The sequence below is a fragment of the Lucilia sericata genome, unplaced genomic scaffold (assembly GCF_015586225.1).
Source record: "Lucilia sericata isolate MDLA Ls3-8-SP2 unplaced genomic scaffold, ASM1558622v1 Contig000726F_arrow, whole genome shotgun sequence".
In the NCBI taxonomy this organism is placed as follows: domain Eukaryota; kingdom Metazoa; phylum Arthropoda; class Insecta; order Diptera; family Calliphoridae; genus Lucilia; species Lucilia sericata.
Genome location: NW_023994725.1, coordinates 185001 through 191461, shown reverse-complemented (window position 1 = coordinate 191461; position 6461 = coordinate 185001).

The window sequence follows — 6461 nt, the reverse complement described above, 5'->3', positions numbered from 1 at the left end:
TTTGAATGGAGGAAAGAGTCACATTCTCCGAAAAGGAATTTTATTTAGGGGCATAACCATTGTTGCCGTTTTTACCGTCAAATCTGACTTTTTGAAATGGCAATTGCGGAAAAAATGCGTTTTAGCGGTTAGCGGGAAATTTGGCAATTTTTAACCTGCATTTGGAGGTTTTTAACGTTTTTTCAGGTATAAAATGGTATAACTACAAATGTCTATAGTCTATTCTTTAGTCTAATCTTAATTCTAGTCTGTAGTATAGTGTATATTCAAGTCTAGAATATAGTCTAGTCTATAGTCTAGTCTATAGTCTAGTCTATAATCTTAATTCTAGTCTGTAGTATAGTGTATATTCAAGTCTAGTCTATAGTCTAGTCTATAGTCTAGTCTATAGTCTAGTCTATAGTCTAGTCTATAGTCTAGTCTATAGTCTAGTCTATAGTCTAGTCTATAGTCTAGTCTATAGTCTAGTCTATAGTCTAGTCTATAGTCTAGTCTATAGTCTAGTCTATAGTCTAGTCTATAGTCTAGTCTATAGTCTAGTCTATAGTCTAGTCTATAGTAGTCTATAGTCTAGTCTATAGTCTAGTCTATAGTCTAGTCTATAGTCTAGTCTATAGTCTAGTCTATAGTCTAGTCTATAGTCTAGTCTATAGTCTAGTCTATAGTCTAGTCTATAGTCTAGTCTATAGTCTAGTCTATAGTCTAGTCTATAGTCTAGTCTATAGTCTAGTCTATAGTCTAGTCTATAGTCTAGTCTATAGTCTAGTCTATAGTCTAGTCTATAGTCTAGTCTATAGTCTAGTCTATAGTCTAGTCTATAGTCTAGTCTATAGTCTAGTCTATAGTCTATAGTAGTCTAGTCTATAGTCTAGTCTATAGTCTAGTCTATAGTCTAGTCTATAGTCTAGTCTATAGTCTAGTCTATAGTCTAGTCTATAGTCTAGTCTATAGTCTAGTCTATAGTCTAGTCTATAGTCTAGTCTATAGTCTAGTCTATAGTCTAGTCTATAGTCTAGTCTATAGTCTAGTCTATAGTCTAGTCTATAGTCTAGTCTATAGTCTAGTCTATAGTCTAGTCTATAGTCTAGTCTATAGTCTAGTCTATAGTCTAGTCTATAGTCTAGTCTATAGTCTAGTCTATAGTCTAGTCTATAGTCTAGTCTATAGTCTAGTCTATAGTCTAGTCTATAGTCTAGTCTATAGTCTAGTCTATAGTCTAGTCTATAGTCTAGTCTAGTCTAGTCTATAGTCTAGTCTAGTCTAGTCTATAGTCTAGTCTAGTATAGTCTAGTCTATAGTCTAGTCTAGTCTAGTCTATAGTCTAGTCTATAGTCTAGTCTAGTCTATAGTCTAGTCTATAGTCTAGTCTAGTCTATAGTCTAGTCTATAGTCTAGTCTATAGTCTAGTCTATAGTCTAGTCTATAGTCTAGTCTATAGTCTAGTCTATAGTCTAGTCTATAGTCTAGTATAGTCTAGTCTATAGTCTAGTCTATAGTCTAGTCTATAGTCTAGTCTATAGTCTAGTCTATAGTCTAGTCTATAGTCTAGTCTATAGTCTAGTCTATAGTCTAGTCTATAGTCTAGTCTATAGTCTAGTCTATAGTCTAGTCTATAGTCTAGTCTATAGTCTAGTCTATAGTCTAGTCTATAGTCTAGTCTATAGTCTAGTCTATAGTCTAGTCTATAGTCTAGTCTATAGTCTAGTCTATAGTCTAGTCTATAGTCTAGTCTATAGTCTAGTCTATAGTCTAGTCTATAGTCTAGTCTATAGTCTAGTCTATAGTCTAGTCTATAGTCTAGTCTATAGTCTAGTCTATAGTCTAGTCTATAGTCTAGTCTATAGTCTAGTCTATAGTCTAGTCTATAGTCTAGTCTATAGTCTAGTCTATAGTCTAGTCTATAGTCCAGTCTATAGTCTAGTCTATAGTCCAGTCTATAGTCTAGTCTATAGTCTAGTCTATAGTCTAGTCTATAGTCTAGTCTACAGTCTAGTCTATAGTCTAGTCTATAGTCTAGTCTATATTCTAGTCTATAGTCTAGTCTATAGCCTAGTCTATAGTCTAGTCTATAGTCTAGTCTATAGTCTAGTCTATAGTCTAGTCTATAGTCTAGTCTATAGTCTAGTCTATAGTCTAGTCTATAGTCTAGTCTATAGTCTAGTCTATAGTCTAGTCTATAGTCTAGTCTATAGTCTAGTCTATAGTCTAGTCTATAGTCTAGTCTATAGTCTAGTCTATAGTCTAGTCTATAGTCTAGTCTATAGTCTAGTCTATAGTGTAGTCTATAGTCTAGTCTATAGTCTAATCTATAGTCTAATCTATAGTCTAGTCTATAGTCTAATCTATAGTCTAGTCTATAGTCTAGTCTATAGTCTAGTCTATAGTCTAATCTATAGTCTAGTCTATAGTCTAATCTATAGTCTAATCTATAGTCTAGTCTATAGTCTAGTCTATAGTCTAGTCTATAGTCTAGTCTATAGTCTAGTCTATAGTTTGTCTATAGTTTAGTCTGTAGTCTAGTCTATAGTCTAGTCTATAGTCTAGTCTATAGTCTAGTCTATAGTCTTGTCTATAGTCTAGTCTGTAGTTTAGTCTATAGTCTAGTCTATAGTCTTGTCTATAGTCTAGTCTATAGTCTAGTCTATAGTCTAGTCTATAGTCTTGTCTATAGTCTAGTCTGTAGTCTAGTCTATAGTCTAGTCTATAGTCTAGTCTATAGTCTAGTCTATAGTCTAGTCTATAGTCTAGTCTATAGTCTAGTCTATAGTCTAGTCTATAGTCTAGTCTATAGTCTAGTCTATAGTCTAGTCTATAGTCTAGTCTATAGTCTAGTCTATAGTCTAGTCTATAGTCTAGTCTATAGTCTAGTCTATAGTCTAGTCTATAGTCTAGTCTATAGTCTAGTCTATAGTCTAGTCTATAGTCTAGTCTATAGTCTAGTCTATAGTCTAGTCTATAGTCTAGTCTATAGTCTAGTCTATAGTCTAGTCTATAGTCTAGTCTATAGTCTAGTCTATAGTCTAGTCTATAGTCTAGTCTATAGTCTAGTCTATAGTCTAGTCTATAGTCTAGTATCTCTAGTCTATAGTCTAGTCTATAGTCTAGTCTATAGTCTAGTCTATAGTCTAGTCTATAGTCTAGTCTATAGTCTAGTCTATAGTCTAGTCTATAGTCTAGTCTATAGTCTAGTCTATAGTCTAGTCTATAGTCTAGTCTATAGTCTAGTCTATAGTCTAGTCTATAGTCTAGTCTATAGTCTAGTCTATAGTCTAGTCTAGTCTAGTCTATAGTCTAGTCTATAGTCTAGTCTATAGTCTAGTCTATAGTCTAGTCTATAGTCTAGTCTATAGTCTAGTCTATAGTCTAGTCTATAGTCTAGTCTATAGTCTAGTCTATAGTCTAGTCTATAGTCTAGTCTATAGTCTAGTCTATAGTCTAGTCTATAGTCTAGTCTATAGTCTAGTCTATAGTCTAGTCTATAGTCTAGTCTATAGTCTAGTCTATAGTCTAGTCTATAGTCTAGTCTATAGTCTAGTCTATAGTCTAGTCTATAGTCTAGTCTATAGTCTAGTCTATAGTCTAGTCTATAGTCTAGTCTATAGTCTAGTCTATAGTCTAGTCTATAGTCTAGTCTATAGTCTAGTCTATAGTCTAGTCTAGTCTAGTCTATAGTCTAGTCTATAGTCTAGTCTATAGTCTAGTCTATAGTCTAGTCTATAGTCTAGTCTATAGTCTAGTCTATAGTCTAGTCTATAGTCTAGTCTATAGTCTAGTCTATAGTCTAGTCTATAGTCTAGTCTATAGTCTAGTCTATAGTCTAGTCTATTGTCTAGTCTATAGTCTAGTCTATAGTCTAGTCTATAGTCTAGTCTATAGTCTAGTCTATAGTCTAGTCTATAGTCTAGTCTATAGTCTAGTCTATAGTCTAGTCTATAGTCTAGTCTATAGTCTAGTCTATAGTCTAGTCTATAGACTAGTCTATAGTCTAGTCTATAGTCTAGACTATAGTCTAGTCTATAGTCTAGGCTATAGTCTAGTCTATAGTTAGTCTATAGTCTAGTCTATAGTCTAGTCTATAGTCTAGTCTATAGTCTAGTCTATAGTCTAGTCTATAGTCTCTATAGTCTATATAGTCTAGTCTATGGTCTAGTCTATAGTCTAGTCTATAGTCTAGTCTATAGTCTAGTCTATAGTCTAGTCTATAGTCTAGTCTATAGTCTAGTCTATAGTCTAGTCTATGGTCTAGTCTATAGTCTAGTCTATAGTCTAGTCTATAGTCTAGTCTACTGTCTAGTCTATAGTCTAGTCTATAGTCTAGTCTATAGTCTAGTCTATAGTCTAGTCTATAGTCTAGTCTATAGTCTAGTCTATAGTCTAGTCTATAGTCTAGTCTATAGTCTAGTCTATAGTCTAGTCTATAGTCTAGTCTATAGTCTAGTCTATAGTCTAGTCTATAGTCTAGTCTATAGTCTAGTCTATAGTCTAGTCTATAGTCTAGTCTATAGTCTAGTCTATAGTCTAGTCTATAGTCTAGTCTATAGTGTAGTCTATAGTCAAGATTTAAATAAAAACCCTTAATATTCTTATTTTTTTATTTTTTTTAATTTATTTGAATTTTTATTTTATATTCATAAGTGAGGACAGTTATTATCACCAAATATAGAGGTGGTAGAGAGCTGGGTCCTATATAAGTAGCGTTGTCCAATGTCTAAACCCCTTCCTTCTAATAAATGCACCACCCTAATATTCTTACTAGCAGATTTTTTTGTCATAAATTCTTTAACTCAAAATTATCGTTATAATCTGTTAATAGTGAAAAGATTTTGTTCTGTCGTTTTGTTTTTTTTTTTTTTCTTCTTTTAACAACAACCTTTCATAGTTGTACAATTAATTTTCTTTTGTTTTTTAGTTTTGTACTAAATTAAGCGGAACTAAGTAATTTTGCTGTCTGTTCTATAGCTGGTATGTAGGACACAATTTATATGGTTGCCATAAAAATAAAACAAAAATTTTAAAAATATTAAGACAAATTATATGTTCACGTGATAAAGGGGGCGATTTTTCGAAATAATAAAATTTCTTAATAAAAGTTTAGAAAAAAGTTTATTTTTAACCATAAGCTGTAGAAGAAGTTTGATGTAAATTTAAAATGTTCAAAAGAAAATGAAATGATGGAATAAAACTGACCTCATTAGATTATGGAGAACATTACAAATTTTTGAGATTTTTCTATAAATACATGTATTGATAACTACAGATCTCTCTATAGTTACATTTATTTGGTCCATAACTTTATTTATACCCTTCACCTTCGTAAGAAGGTTATATATAACTTTGTATATACATATATTCTGGGTCGTTGTAGATACTGGAGTCGATGTAGCCATGTCCGTCTGTCTGTCCGTGTATATGCTGAAATCAGTTTTCAAAAGACCCCAGATGTCTGCGAGATTCGAATCTTCAATATGCTATCAGACATAGGACCCAAAGTAAGTGAGAATCTATAAAATGGGACTTCTTGTTACTTTTAGTCCGCAGTCTAGTATAACATCTAGACTATAAACTAGACTATTCCATAGTCTAGTCTATAGTCTAGTCTATAGTCTAGTCTATAGTCTAGTCTATAGTCTAGTCTATAGTCTAGTCTATAGTCTAGTCTATAGTCTAGTCTATAGTCTAGTCTATAGTCTAGTCTATAGTCTAGTCTATAGTCTAGTCTATAGTCTAGTCTATAGTCTAGTCTATAGTCTAGTCATAGTCTAGTCTATAGTCTAGTCTATAGTCTAGTCTATAGTCTAGTCTATAGTCTAGTCTATAGTCTAGTCTATAGTCTAGTCTATAGTCTAGTCTATAGTCTAGTCTATAGTCTAGTCTATAGTCTAGTCTATAGTCTAGTCTATAGTCTAGTCTATAGTCTAGTCTATAGTCTAGTCTATAGTCTAGTCTATAGTCTAGTCTATAGTCTAGTCTATAGTCTAGTCTATAGTCTAGTCTATAGTCTAGTCTATAGTCTAGTCTAGTCTAGTCTATAGTCTAGTCTATAGTCTAGTCTATAGTCTAGTCTATAGTCTAGTCTATAGTCTAGTCTATAGTCTAGTCTATAGTCTAGTCTATAGTCTAGTCTATAGTCTAGTCTATAGTCTAGTCTATAGTCTAGTCTATAGTCTAGTCTATAGTCTAGTCTATAGTCTAGTCTATAGTCTAGTCTATAGTCTAGTCTATAGTCTAATCTATAGTCTAGTCTATAGTCTAGTCTAGTCTAGTCTATAGTCTAGTCTATAGTCTAGACTATAGTCTAGTCTATAGTCTAGGCTATAGTCTAGTCTATAGTGTAGTCTATAGTCTAGTCTATAGTCTAGTCTATAGTCTAGTCTGTAGTCTAGTCTATAGTCTAGTCTATAGTCTAGTCTATGGTCTAGTCTATAGTCTAGTCTATAGTCTAGTCTATAGTCTAGTCTATA